This window comes from Gallus gallus, chromosome 5 (genome assembly GCF_016699485.2).
Source record: "Gallus gallus isolate bGalGal1 chromosome 5, bGalGal1.mat.broiler.GRCg7b, whole genome shotgun sequence".
NCBI lineage: Eukaryota > Metazoa > Chordata > Aves > Galliformes > Phasianidae > Gallus > Gallus gallus.
Window position 1 is genome coordinate 51,877,069 of NC_052536.1, and position 15,088 is coordinate 51,892,156.

The 15,088-nt window shown below is 43.2% G+C and overlaps 1 long non-coding RNA gene across 1 annotated transcript in view; it reads left to right on the plus strand.

The window, feature by feature from the left end:
* The first annotated feature begins 13,095 nt into the window (after positions 1-13,095).
* Positions 13,096-15,088, plus strand: part of LOC107053566 — a 36,350-nt gene continuing 34,357 nt past the window's right edge. Inside the window, exon 1 of the long non-coding RNA XR_001466938.4 lies at positions 13,096-13,135. This is a non-coding gene — a long non-coding RNA (uncharacterized LOC107053566). The remainder of the gene's footprint in view (positions 13,136-15,088) is intronic.

A 15,088-nucleotide genomic window follows, 5' to 3' on the forward strand; every position in this document is an offset into this window, starting at 1 on the left:
GGAAAGGATAGCAGAGGGCTTCTGTCAGAGCTTGGAAAATATAAAAGAAGCCGCAAGTAATGTTAGTAAAAAACAAGCTGTTACTAAGGGAAGAAAGGGGGGGTGGGAGGAAGGCATTTATTTATTCCTTCGTTTATTCCTCTGAGACACAATTAAAACCTTAATGCAGATTTTGGGGAAGGACTGTGCTCTCCCCCCTGTTTTATGTACCACACTCAAAACGAATTATGAATTTGCAACAGAAGGAAGCCTTTCATCCCAGCTTTAGCTACTTGATTCAAAATTTTGAGCAAAAATGACCCCGCAGGGCCCTGTTCTGCTCCCTGCACCAGCACCAGCCAGAAACATCTCTGATATCTGAAGGGTGACTGTGGTGCAAAGCCTGGTTTGAGTGGGGGGAGAACTGCAGCAGAATAGGGCAGAGATGTGCAAATGCAGCCGCGGGTCAGAGAGCAGCCCTCCAAGGACTGGCTGGTAACACTCAGAGTTGTTGCTACATGCCCAGAGGGAATGCCCTCTCCTTCAAAGACCTAATTCATTTTTCATGACAGTTCGGACTTGGCATTTTATTTTTTTTCCCCCCAGAAACTCAGAGGCATGGTGGAACAAAGCTGTCGGAGGTGGTGCTTCATTAAGAATTAGCATCTCTCTCAGGTTGGGATATTTAGTAAGATATTGGTAATTGAAAGCCAGCTTTATATAGCAGATTCTTTTCATTCCTCTCCTTCAAATATAAAGAAGAATGAGGGCCCGGAGCTTGTAAACCCAGAAAAAATGGGAAGTGCTTTTCTTCAGCTGAAAGAGTTCCTCTTTGACAACTTAAATGCATTTGTACTTAATCTATTTAGCCAGATGAGCAGCCAGGACAGCCTAGAAATGCAAACTGCAGCCACAGAGCCCTGAGACAATCTTCCTCTCCCTTTGATAAGACCGACACATCCCATCCTTGGCTTAAAATAGCCATCATTGTGTTTCCAAACAGTGAGGGTTTGGAGAGTTTAAAATTCCCTGGATGGAGATGAAGTTTCCCGTGCCCCGTAGGAGTTAATCTTTTTTTATTAGGGAAGTTAATGTGGTATTGATTTTGTCTGGTGAGAAAAAATATACTGTCATATTGCGATACATGCGAAGGGCGGAAAGGTTTGACAAAAAAAGGAGATAAATACTTTTTATTCATTTCGAGAACAATTCCCATCAAATCTGTAATTGTCCGACATGGGAAGCTTTTTTTCCTGTGAGGTTAAACATTTTGCACTGTTCTTCTTGCAGCTACAAGTCCCTTTCTTTCCCTTTTTGAACACATACGTAAGAGAAGAGAAATGTTATTCCTTGCTATGAAGTGTTGCAGTTAGGTAGCAGCTGTGATGGTATCAGCCAATATGTTGCTTTTAATGATCTCACTCATACATTATGAATGAGGGATCTGAAAGGCAGGAAAACATGGCGTGCATAATCTTTAACTGTTCAGCTGCTAAAGAGCTACATGAAAGTTACAGTCCCTCTGACTTTCCTGTTTGCGAGAACAACTTGGCACCGTGCTTGGCTTTAGATCAATGTAAAACGGATACGCGGTCCAACGGCAAGCCGTGTTAATGGGTTTTCATGTGTTCAAAAACATCCAGCCTTTAGACTGTCAGCTTTGTTCCACCCCAGTAAAATTAACTCGTTAGTTTCAAAGCAGTGATTTTGCCTACTGGATCTCACGGTGGCAGGGGACGTGCCGTAAGTTTTGATGCACATGTTTAGCAGATGATGCGGCTTTGGGGTGCATTGCTGAGCTTGCAGCCCCTTTTCAAAATGGCACCAGAAAAGGGTATTCTGAGGACTCCGTTTCATGGCTTTTCAATCAGTCATCAGCTCTTCACTATCCAGGGCTGGATTAACCCTGCTGAGGATGCTGAAACACAGCTGACCATGATGGGGCACTGCAGGGACTCCTCAGCCCCACGATCTCTGCTCAGCCAGGTCCCACTTTGCCTACCAGACTTGCAATGGCTTCTCACTGCTCAGGGTTTCATCTTCACTCTCTTGTTCCCCTCCATCATGTATATCTCTCTTTGTGATGGAGAAACGAGAACTGACTGTGCAGGCATCCCATAGGATGCTTTGGGCAGCTGCGTGCAATCATTTGCTTTTTCCTCTCAGACCAAAAGGCCTGATACTTTAGCTCCGATCCCCTAGAGACAAGAATCAGCCACAGACTTCTCTAACACTGCAGGAAGCTGCTGCATTTACGCCCTGTCCTTTCCGCCTTATTGGTGCTGGACACAGAGAGGAGATTCTCACCCTCTGCTTTACAACAGCCTTTTGAAAACTGTGTCAGTCCCCACCACGTCCAGTCAGGCTCCTTGTCATTAGTCTCTTGGACTGGTTTTGCTGGTTGACCTACACCAGGTCCTGCCCAGCCACCCCTGTGCAGAAGCAAGTCACAAGCACCAAGTTATAAGCTGATGCCCCTTCTTCTTCCTACAGGTGGTTTTGCAGCAATGTAAAGGACATCATTACCAATTTACCTTAGTGGAAATGGGCTCATTGATCCTTATGGGTCCCATCCAACTTGTGATATTCCATGATTCTATGATTTTAGGAAATTAGTCTCTTTCCATCCGACCATTTTAGTAGGATATTAAATATATTGGTATGTATTCCCTTTCCTTCATACGAGGTTGCAACACTCTCCTTGCACAATGAAAAGATTCTTACTCGTTTGCTTTCACTGCATAATAAAAGCACTTGTATGTCCTCCAGTTTGAGGGCCAACAGGGTCGGAGTACTGGGGGCACAGAGCTTGTTCCCATGCTCCTCTCATATCATTCAGCCAATGGCAGTGGAGGTGAACGCAGCAGAGGGGGAAGAGAAAAGAAGTGTTCCCACTGAAGAAAGAAGAATCTTGGAAGACCCTTCTTCAGCTTTTAAGCCAGAATGTTCTTTGTGTGAACTCATGTCAAATCAAAGCAGGAATCACAGGGAGAAACGGTGCAGCGAGCGCACTGCAGGAAATGAAAGCTGATTGTGATTTCTCTTGCTAATTTTAGGAAGCCATGGCTTTAGATGCATTTCTGGATTATATTTATATGCAAATATTCTAATATAGATGACATATCAAGAGAGGAGCGTTCACTGCCCTACTAACAGGAAAAATAAATGAACATTTACATCCGACTCAGGAGACCACTGTATAGAAGGCAGCCAGAAGGAGAAGCGCAGAATTGTTGATTTTATCCCTTGTAGGTAGGTATGCTGAGCCGCTCCTGTCTTCACAGCATGGCACACACTCAAGAAGAAGAAGAAAAAAATAATGCAATCACCTCACTGCAGGGTTCCCTTGTTCTTGGCATAAGGATTACTAAAGACAAGACAGGAAGCACAATGCGCATAGGAAGAAGAAGGGCAGAAAAGCACCCCACTGTTCCTCCTGGGCTCTGCATGTGCCTGCAGAGCATTCTCACATACATTGTGCAAGCACCTAAAGTAATATGTGGTATGGCTGGCTGTTTGCAAATGGCTGGGGGCTGCCAGGCTTCACTAAGGCTAGGAAAATTGGGAGCTTGGCTGGCCTCTATGTGAGCCTAGGTGCACATTTGCCAGGGAGATGTGTCCACGTGAGTGCCCAGTGCAATGAGCAGGAATGTGAGGGTCCCTGTGCAAGGCTCCCACCTCCTGCAGCCAATATCAGGTGGGCACACCAACAACGAGTCCATCCATGAGCCCTAGTGCCAGGTGGGCTGGGATGGGGCACCTGAGCTGTGGTTTGCTCAGGAGCACGGCTCTACACAGAGCTGGAGTCCAGCTCACAGCATGGGCAGGCTATGGGGTGGTGGCAACATCTCTGCATCAAGCCAGGTTCAGTCCTTCCGTGGAGGCAGAGGCACGAGTAGTCAGAGACTGCTACACTGGGAGTATCTGGCATCCAGGGCTTCTTTTGAGGTCACCTCTGACAGAAAGTTTAGGGCTATGCCTTTAAGAAATCCTCTCTTGGCCACACCACCCCTTCATTCCTCCTTCAGGTTGTTTACAGTGGTGTTGCCTTATGGTCAGTGGCTGTGATCCAAGGCGAGACATGATGAACTGTGACTGTCCTTCCCATTCCTCTTCACTATTCTTCCTTTTTTAAATATCATTAATTCCCTTTGCTGCCCACCATTCGCTACTTAGAGTTAGAAAAAGCCTCACTTGTTTAGAAATTAATTTGCTTAGACTTTGCTTTCCCATTTTCTCCTTCTTTATATTTAATGCCCATGACTTCCACAGCTATGACCATCTGCAGTCAAGGGGCTTCTTGTTACACAGATTTTGGGACTTTAACCTGCATTTTTTTTTCAGGTTTCACTAAATACTATTGTAGTTGATGCCATCAAAGAGAAGCATTTGCCTCTTTATAGGCACCACACTGATACCTACATATCGGGAACACACAGCATCATAGAATCATTTGAGTTGGAAGGGACTCTTAAAAGTCATCTGCCCCATCCAGCCTGACCTTTATTTACTCTCGAGAAAAAAAATGATGTTAAGATCTTTAAATGAAAGGCACAGGACTGGTGAGGATGGCTTTGCATGCTGCTGCATGTCGACCCATGCATTGTCCCTTAGGGCTGGGCAGTGTGGACTACCTGACCCTGCTCTGCAGGCTCCTTGTAGTGTAATGACATAACTACTCGGCCAAGGAGCAAAACAAAGTCTGATGAAGTTTTCTCATTACCAGTTGATACCTGCGGGCTCTTTTGATGGCTGCAGTGCATTACAGTTCATCTAACTGCACTCTCTGCCGTTTACTCGTGGCATTATCTTACATTCGTTTCTCCTTCACAGGGAGAATAAAATATTTTCTCAGGCTGACAGACAAGGATTCATGCTCTGTTCTTTCAGTAATTTGGAAAATGAAAATATACCGCTCACAGGGTGGGTTTTGTTTTGGACAGATCTATATTTTATCCTTTCACGTCAGAAGTGAGACAGATTAATGGCTTCTGGAATTTATTTCCAATACTGATTTTGTTTCCAAAGTTCTGAGAGCAACGAGACAGATCCGCAGTCCTCTCCCCAATGGGGAAAGGAAGTGGCATCTGTTCCTGCTTTGTCCTCAGAGCTGCCAGCGAGGGTGTCTGGATCAGCCATCCGTCCTCTGCCAGCGCATGTAGTCAGCCGGCAAACCAGGCCAGGGAGCCCTGTTCTGCTGATGCAAATGAGAATTGGCCTGGAAGTGCTCTAAAACGTGGTAAGGAGCCAACAGTCCCTCTGATTGTTGAGGGAACAGAAGAGTTTTAAATCATCTTTATTCTGCTTGTCCTCGGGTGTTGTGCTAAGCAAAGCTCAGACTTACCAACCTTGGCTTCCTGCTCTGGCCATCACTGTGATGCCTGTTGTGCTGGCTGTTCCTGCATCACACAGCGGGTAGGCGCAGCTTGTTGCTTTCTGTCCTAAACAGTGTTAAAATGCTAAACCTCACATGGAGCCATACCTCCTTACATGTGAGCTACTGCTTCTGCCTGGTCCCGCTGCGAACAAAAAAGTTCCGTGCTGAAACTTCTCAGTCCTTCCACGAACACTGTGATCAGCCCCAGGTTTCTGGAAGCCATACTGTACGGCTTTCTGGGCGTTGTTAATCCAGGATGGCAGTTTTCCAGTTACAGACGGCACAAAGGTAGTCAATAACCCAGAGAGAGCCAGAAGTGCCAAGGGTGTGTTCAGGGCCTCAGCCAGGACAGACCTGAGCACACAGCTGAGCAGGGGATGGAGGCAGGGACCAAAGCTGTGCTGCCTGTGTCACAGATGCCACTCACCCTCGTCTCCCTGCTGACTTCAGTACGTCACCGAAGCCAAATCAGATCAGCACGGTGCTTGCTGTAATGCAATTTTCAGTGTGAAGCGGAGCAGGAAGAATAGCATATCTGAACTCCAGAAGAAGCAGTTCACACTGACTTTCTGACACAACAGATGCCCAACACTCCCTCCCTCCCACAGCAATTTCTGCACCTCTCCCTAGTTTGTCGCTGAGCTGGAGCATATTTTGCAATCCAGACTCGATTTAAACTCTTTGGGTGACGGTGAATTCACAACCTCCTGATCTAAATTGTTCTAATTAATTCAATGGTTAAGAATTTCTGCCTTACGCTTTACCTGAATTTATTTCTCTTCAGCTTCCAGCTGCAAAATCTTATTATGCTGTTGTCAATGAGATTAAGGTTTCCTCTCCATGCAGGTACACAGGGTAGCATTAATCTCTCCTGTTTTAGACATCTGCGGCGTACATCTATATCTGCACTAATGGTTGGTGCTACATGTATGGTCAAAGGAGAGAAACGGAGTCTAACATGATGCATGTTACATCCCTTAAAATAGATGCTGAGCACAGATGAGACAAACTACCCTGCAGAAGTGCCTTTTTCTTTCAGGCTGGATGCGCCGCTCAGCTGCAGGCAACAAAATTTAAGGGAGGTGAACCTTCACAGACTGCAAGTATTCACCACTTATTCTAGTGAAGCTGTTTGGGTCGAGTTATGGCTAAACCTACTGAAGAAAGAGCCCTCTATGAAACTGATAGAAATGGCAGGCTTCAGACATATACTTCTTAGGAAGGTCTCAGCCCTATTCTTCACTCTGTATCAGCAGATGCTGGTTGGTGGCTGGAAATTACTTCCATCTCACTGCAGAGTCTGCGCCATGTCCATTTGTCACTGCAGTCCCATTTCAGCTTTCAGGCTTTATGCATGTGCAAATTACACTTGTTTCCAGCTCTCGGTGTTTCAGGGTTACCTGGAATTTATCTTGCTTCCCCACAAGTAGATTACATGGAAGAAGGAGTGTTGATTTCTAGAACTGAGCAAACTAATGAGCTGATATTTCTTTTCCGTCATCTGATCTGATTTAGAAATTATTTCTACCTCAGCCCTGGAAGAGAACAGACTATCGGGGTTACATCCAAAGAGAGTTCAAAGCCTGGTTTTTAACTATATGGAGAAATGGGTTACAATCAATAAGATTCAACCTAAATTGATTTCCTATAGGGAAGAGTCTGCCCTATAATATCTGAAAGCCATTAGTCAATGTCTCTTTGAAGTATTGAATGTATTATGAAAACCCTGAAGAAATGCTATTTTAAATCCATGGGAGCTTATGTACTTACTGGATTATGGCTGTGTATTAAATATAACGCTCACCATCTAATGAATCACAGCAGCATTTTCACACTATCATTAGTCTGAATTTCTTCTTGGTCCTGCACACTCACACAAAAGGTACCTATAAAATGCCTTTCTGGCATTATGCCCACTTAATTATCATCTTGGAGATTATTATAATGGGAAGAAGGGGATCTCCTTTGAGAGTACAAGGCCCATATAATAGCTTCTTCATCCATTAATGTTTAGGGTCTTCCTTCCGATGCTCCAGATGTCTCACAAAGGGTTCTGGGTTCGGGGTGTTTGCTGGGGCTTATAGCACTTGTCTATGTGCCTAGCCATGGGATTTTCTGTCTCTGCTTTATGTTTATACTTACTGTCTCACACAGGCAAACGTGTGACTCAGTGAACGTCCCTCACCTACATTTTGCTGTAGCATAAAGCACACAGCATCCCAGCTTGTGACTGCAGGCTACAGCTACTGATTAAACCCACTGAGCGTGAGTAGTCCTGACAGCTCTATCAGTGGGATGTTTTATGGGGCTTCAGCCAGCCCAGCACAGCAGATAGCTGTTGGGATTTCTGCCTGGAGGCTGGTGGACAGGGCAGGGAGATGTGATGCTGAAATCATACTTTAGGAGGGGGGAAGTCAGAAGGCAACAGGTTGATGAGACCTGGCTTTCCTGGGCAGGAGCCGTCCTCAGTCTCTCTTTAGGACAAATGATCCAGTAAGGCCGAGGCTCACATATTACCTAATTTTGTCATATCCTCAGCCAGGATTTCTACTGATATTAGAGAATAAACTTCTCTAGTAAATAAAAACACTGCAGTTCGAAAGCTCCTACAGGGTAAATCAGCAAATATTTGTTCTGCTGCTGATGAGACGTGGCCGGGTCCATTAACAGAGAAAGCAATTTATTCCCAAGAAATAAAACTACTGAATGATGAAATATTAATTTATATCACAGGCTTTGTGTCAAATAGATTGTTGTTCTGCTTATAAACTAGAAACAATGGGTTTTTCTCTTGATCCTTTTAAAACTTCCTTAGCAACGTTTCGAGTTGTTAGAGCTTTGGTAGTTCTGGTTCATGAATTGAGGAATTAGGTTTTATTTTCTTTTCTTACCTTAACACCCTTAATAAATCAGAGTTTCATCTCCCGTCTTATTTGTTTGCTTGAGGGGTGGGGAGGTGAGTGCAGCTATGGGAAATGTTCAGAGCTAGACACGACGAACTGGTCTCAGCGTGGAATGAGCTGGGCACACTCAGGCACACAACCAGGGAATAAATTTACTCTTTCTAATTACCTTGCAGTTTTTGCCCCTTGGAGCATCTGAGCCAGGAGTTTCTGCAAAGTGTTAGAAATAGGGCAATTCCCAGCTGCACGTGAACTCCTGAACACGATTCCCTGTATGAGAACGGAGCCTGCTCAGCACCGTTGGGAGCTAAGCCTGCTTGTGCACTGCAGCACTGCACAGAACTAGGTCTGTGAAGAAGGTGATGCTCTTTGATGGGACTGAGTCTGGACAGCTAAACCCAAAGTTAATAGCTCTGCAAGCCCCAGCCTGCAGAAGGATAGAAGTTTGGGTAGACACAAAGAAACTCACTATCTGCATGCTCTGTTGAGACTTTCCTAAGCAGCTGCTCTTGGCCACTGGTGCAAGCAGGGTGTTGGGCTAAGCAAACCTTGGGCTGAGCAAAAGAGTTCTCTCAAGTCCTGAACTTACTTTGAGAGATGTTGCTCATACCCCTGTCTGGGTACTGCAGGAGTTTGTCCTCCTCTTCAATACAGACCTGAAAGTTTTGCTCTTTCTTTTTGGGGGTATTTTCTGCCACAGGTTACAAACGGATGCAGAATACAGACATGCTGATGCTACTCTGAAAAAGCAATGAAGCTGCATTAAGAGCATCAAGATAAAAAATGGCACATCAACACTACCAGACTGAAAATTTGGATCATTGTGGTCAGATATGGAAAAATAAATCCCAGAAAAGGGAAGAACCATTTTGCTGGTGTCCTGGAGAACCAAGACATTCAATATGGGGGAAAAAAAAGCCCTTCACAGCTACTTCTCCCACCCCAAAGGCCTCTTCAGGCTGTTTTTGCTCATGTCGTTGGTTTTTAATGAACGGAGTACTGAAATTGCTGGAACAAAACCTCTCCCACAGAGGGCTCTGAAAGTCTGAGCACTCCTGTACAAATCCATCCGTAACTGCCATCAGAAGTGCCACATAAAGAGCACACAGGGCTCCTGGGGAAGGGCAGGGAAGGGCTAAGAAGTAATTTCATCCAAATGGGATAAGTTTGCTGTTCATTACTTACTCTTGTTTAAAAGGTTGCTGTTGTCCAATCAGGGCAGAAGCAGCAGTACCCCAAGAAATGTCTGTAGCAATCACATCTTGATGAAAAGTGCTTATAAAACCATCAAAAGAAGAAAAATGTGCACAAGCTCTGAAGGCTGGAGGGCTCCTTCCTTCTCTTGGTTTGCTGTTTGAGGCAAGTTTTGAAAGCTTCTGCAGTTATTTCAGAACAAACAATACATTAATTTTCATTTTGGGAGTTCTTGTTTTTGGTTTTTGGTGGTTTTTTTTTTTTTTTTTCTTTCCTCGTGCTTTTAAAATTAAATCCAGGAACAGAACTGTCATTACAAAATGTAAAATTCAATATTTTCCATTTTAAACACATGGAAACAAAATAAAAGCTCTCTTTTTCAGGTCAATGGGACTCGTTCTTCTATATTAAAATGATTTTTCATATTCAAAATGAATGTGCAAGTAATTTGCCTGATGCAAGAAATATTTCTAGTAGTAGAATGTTCGCCTGAAAATTCTTCTCCACTCATTAAATAAAGGTTTTTCAATAGTGAACCGAAGATAAGGCTATTCCCCAAAGCCCAAACATTTTTACATATGGATGCAGACAGTGGTTCACCAGGGCAAACAGCGGATGTTAATGTACTCTTGTTAGGAAGAACAACATTTCAGACCTTCTTTTTTTTTTTAATATGATGAATTTTCATCCTATTATATCAAGAGTTTCCAAAACCGGTGGGAAACTGAATGAGAATATTTCCACTAACTGTTATTAAGAGTGTCTGACTTTACTGTTTGTGAAGGCTTTGATGGGAAAAGAATGGAGAAAGCTGGGAATTGTAAAAACTGGTGCTCATAATGGAGGAAGAAGAATGGAGACAAGGTGCTTGGAGGGACTCATGGCTGGTGAAGTATTTCTGAGTCCAGATGTTTTATTTTCATTCAGACTTTGTATTTCATGTTTGAAAACAAAACAAAACAAAAATATGCGATGCAGTGGGGAATTGCAGATCTTTTCCTTCAGAAAAGTTAGCTCTCTCCATGCTCACGTGCCTTGGTAAAACAGCACATCTAAATGTAATGCAAGAAAATAACATATTGATTTTTGCCTTTAAATGTTATAATACACAATCTGTTGTTTCAGAAAAGGTTAATTGTGTTGCCCCAAAGAGAAACATACTATTATATTCTAAGCTATTCCTTTATGTAATGAAAGAACATTTAAAAGATATTACTGTAGGCCACGAAAGAACATAGGTTTTGCCAAACATGGCTTAAAAGATCATTTATTTGTATATGTGCCAAAGGCAGCATCAGCCCCCTCACTTGTCACCCACCTCTGTTTTCCTGCATGCAGACGAATTTCTCTACCTCCTTGTAGTGGTAGTAGCGGTTAATGTGGAGCGAAGCAGAAAGAAAAGGAATTGAGATTAAGATACCTAAATGTAAGTGTTTGTGTATGGGCTATCTGCTCACACTGCTTTTACAGGTCATGCAGTTGTGATCAGTGCCATCAGCAGAGCCAACGGAGAGATGATGAGAAGACTGGTGGGTGTGGGGTGTGACCTACATGAGATCCAAATCATTCTGGAGTTGTAGTTGGACAACTAAATGGCTCAGATGACAACGGACAACTACATAGAGATAATGGAAATGAAGTTTTGTGTTCTGTTCTCTTCAGGTCTGCATCAGGATCTGCATTCAGATGGACTGTCATCAATGAATCAGTCCTACAGGCTAAATTCCATGAATGCATCCAGATTTCAAGCCTTGCTGCTTGTGCCCTAAACTCCTTCTACTCCTGAAGAACTGTAATAGCATTTTTACCTTTAGCTGGAATTCTTCCTTCAGTGACATGAAATAGTAGCTCTGTAGGCTCCATACTGCAGTCTCTCCATCATGTTTGCCATTAAGTACAGTTTTCCCAAGAGCTAAGGAGGGAGTGATGAGGAGATCGGAGACATATCCAAGAGTGCAGGAAGTCTGCATGCTAAGGTGTGCCCTTTTTTTGCAAAATGTTGAGTATGTGAAATGATTTAGACTTCAAGGAGATCAAAGTAGGCTAGCCATTAACCATTTCCCGGAATTACAGGCTGACCCCTGCAGTGTAATGCATGGTGAAGACGTTCTCACTGCCAAGCCTGCTGTTTCATTCGGTGTCTTGGGGAAGAAGTTCTAACTATCTAGACAGGGTCAGATCTTATCTCAGTGTAATCAGTCTTACCAGCACCTTTCTCTTGGGGTCCCTGTGAGAGGAAAACAGCATAAGAGAAAGGGGTGTCTCTGGGCTCTGCCGGAGTGGGAAGGTGCAGCGCTGTGGGATGGCAGTATGTCCCAACATCCCCAAAACAAAACCTGATGTGTCCCTTCACCAGCCACTGAGATGGATATTTCCTAAAAGCATCCACGTTGTGTGTTCGTTCTTCAGGTCTGGAGAATTTCCCCTCTACCTTCATCCCTTCTGCTTGCATTCCTTCCCTGTCTCAGAGCCGCCCGTTTCTTCCAAATCTTTTCATCCATACTTCTTCAGGAATATTTACTCAATTACTTGGAGATTAGTGGCTGTCACTCAGAGAGAACGCGCTCCCCCAGGCAGCTCCCACAGATAATGGCTGGCAGAGGCACACTGCAGGCTTCTTAAGAGTGGAAGGGAGGCAGAAAGTCTTCTGTTTAAATAGATATGACCCCAAACTCAAAATTTGGCTGTGTTTTATTTTGATACAGAATTCTGTATTGTTGCCAAATCAGCCTCTTTCTCCTGTTCCTTTTCATATTGGTTTTGTTTCTGTAATGATCGCATTCAAAAATACCCTTTAAATCTTTTTCAACTTGAAAAATGACTTTTTAATGACATTGAAGTTTTGATGGAACTGTTTCCATTTTCATTCCTTCTATAAAAAGAGCTACAGCAAACTTCTTCCATTTGTGAACAGAAATTTAAATACATGACAAAAGCACATTTTCAATGACATTTTTCTTTCTTTTCATGTAAAAAAGATTATATATATGTGTGTATATACATATTTATATCTTCCCAAAGCTGCTCTCACAAAGAAATAGAGAAGAAGCTTTCAAAACTGTTGCAGCTGATCTTCCTTTCTCAAAGCTGGAATCAGACAGTGCTCATGGGGACTGCTAATGCCAGCCCTTTTCTCACAGGTTCCCCAGCAGGAGAGGAATGAACATTGCAAAATGTACTATATTAACCTACGAGCTTCCCATGGAACACATCCTGTCAATTTCTGCTAGTTTCCCTGGAGTTCAGGTATTCTGTGCCAACTCTGGTGTTTACAGGGTATTAGCAACTTATCTGCTTGTGATGGTGGAGCAAAAGGATTTACCATGAACTAGCCTTTCTAGCAGTTCTTTCATTTCCTGAACATCCTTGTCTCCATCTTCCTCCTTCCCTCCTCATCTCTTTTCCAAACCATTTCTATATTCAATCTTGCCCTTCCAGCTACACAGTTCAGACTCTTACCCAAGCATCATTGTAGTGGAAATGCTGAGTCACTGCTTAAACCAGTGATTGAGCACCTGGTGCAAGGCAGGACAATCCAGGCAAGCTCAGGTGTATGCAGTGTACCTGAAGGATCAGAAGGGGTGGAGCCAGGATCCACCCCTTCCCAGACCTCATTTAAAGGCTGGCAGTGAAAGTGAGAGTACCTTAGTGGAGATTCCTGTGTTCCTGAGGTCTTCTGAAGGTGAGTAGCTTTTTTTCCCTTATTTCTGTGTCTATTGCTGTTGTATTTGAGCAAAGCCTCACTTGCTGTAGCCTAGAACCTTGCTGCTCTGCTGTCATTGCTGCATTTTTGCATTGCATTACAAACATGAACTCAGTTCATGAATCAGTTTGTCCTTTCCTGTGTTCCTTACAATTTATCTCTTGAGTAGGCAGTCCTAATTAAGCTACTAATCATGATTTCCCTTGCCCTTCACTTTGAATTAGATCTCTCTCTGCTATCCTCGATGGGTTCCATCTTCTCCTTTGCTTCCTCCTTTCTGGCTACCTACAGATGTCATAGCCCCAATCACATTAAATGCCTGGGCATCCACCAGACCTATTTTTTGACGTCCCATTTATATCCTAAGGCATTTCATTTTATTTATTTAATTCACTCTTCTAGTGATCTGTGTTTTCTTTCCAGGAAGGTATTCATACACTGTAATTAAGCCCTCCCTCATGCGTCTTTCTATAACCAAAACACATCCACCCTCTAAGACTCCTAGGCAAAGCCATTTTTGGGACTATTCTTACTGTAGTATGCTTATTTCCTACAGTTAGCTTAAACTTGACAGCTGCACAATTCAGTACATTGTACTGCATCCTGGATTTCAGTGTCCTGTACAGAGGACAAATCTCTTCCCTACCCCTTTTCACTGCTCTCCTGGTTTGGCAGTCAGAGACTTCATTAGCAAGCTTATTGCCATGCCATCTTCTGGAGCACATGCTTGTCTGTAAATAGAATCACACCAACTTCTCCACTACTAATATGATACCCTTTCCTAGATTAGTGCTTTACAGCAGTTTCTGTGTGCTCCATGCTGGCTAACAAGCCTTCTGTGTTCTCTGATTTTACACCCCTCTGGGTTAAAATTCAATTTGTTAGAGTAGGCCCAGGTTAACAACCAAACCTGATTGCTTTAATGACTGACTGGTATTTTAATTTACTCCTTTAACATTTGTTGAGTGATGCAAATATTTCCTGGCACCTATTTTGATATTTTAATTCTAATCATTTGATACTGTTTGGCCTAGAATAGAAAGAAAGTTTGCCAAGCATGTGTGATACAGGTGCGTCTTCCTGCTCCCCCTAATAATGCCACAACATTTCTTATGGGACACTTGTCTGTGCTGGACCATTATTACTCATCTCCCAGCCTCCTCTTGACAATTAGCCTAGCTCAGTTCTTCTTTTAAAGTTCTTCGTATTGTTCTTAAAGGATGGGTTTTTGTCTAGTGCTTTTATATATAACTTTTCTGTACCTCATTAACTTCTCATTTATATTGATTGCTAGCTACTGTACTTTGTTTCTCTCCATTTACTATATAGTGTTATTCTATTTCCAGTTGCTGCCTGCCTTCCATCGCTGAACTAGGGTGGCCTTCTGCCAAAATTGTCTGTTTGACATGAGTTAGTCTGCCGATACATGGAGACTATGAGCCGCCATCCTGACCAATAATGTCTCCTTGTTCCTCATTTTCTCACTTTCCTCCCAGGCAGTCTGCCTGTCTCCAGTTACTGTCTCTTGTTTCCTGCTCATACAAAAAGCTTTTTGGTCAGAGACTTCTGTCTTTGCATAGTATCTACCAGGGCTTGATCTCTTGCAAGAACTCAGTAACTCTAAGCTATGGAGTCATGTTCATCAGATGGAAAGCCTTAACTTCTTCAGAAGGTACCACAGGACGCTGTTTCCTTTAACTGTGGCTTTCTTTGATTGCTTTTACCATAGAAGAAGTGGAAGAATGGAGGTAAAAATTCCCTTGTGCTCTGGTTGCATTAGAAACCACCCTGGTGACGTGAATACCTGTTTCCTTTTCTTTAAATAACACATTGCAGCATGTCATGATCATTGGCTTTGACTAATGTAATTATTAAATACTCAAAAGTTGTAGCTGCATTTGTCAAAACAGATCAAAGTTAAGCTTTTATTAG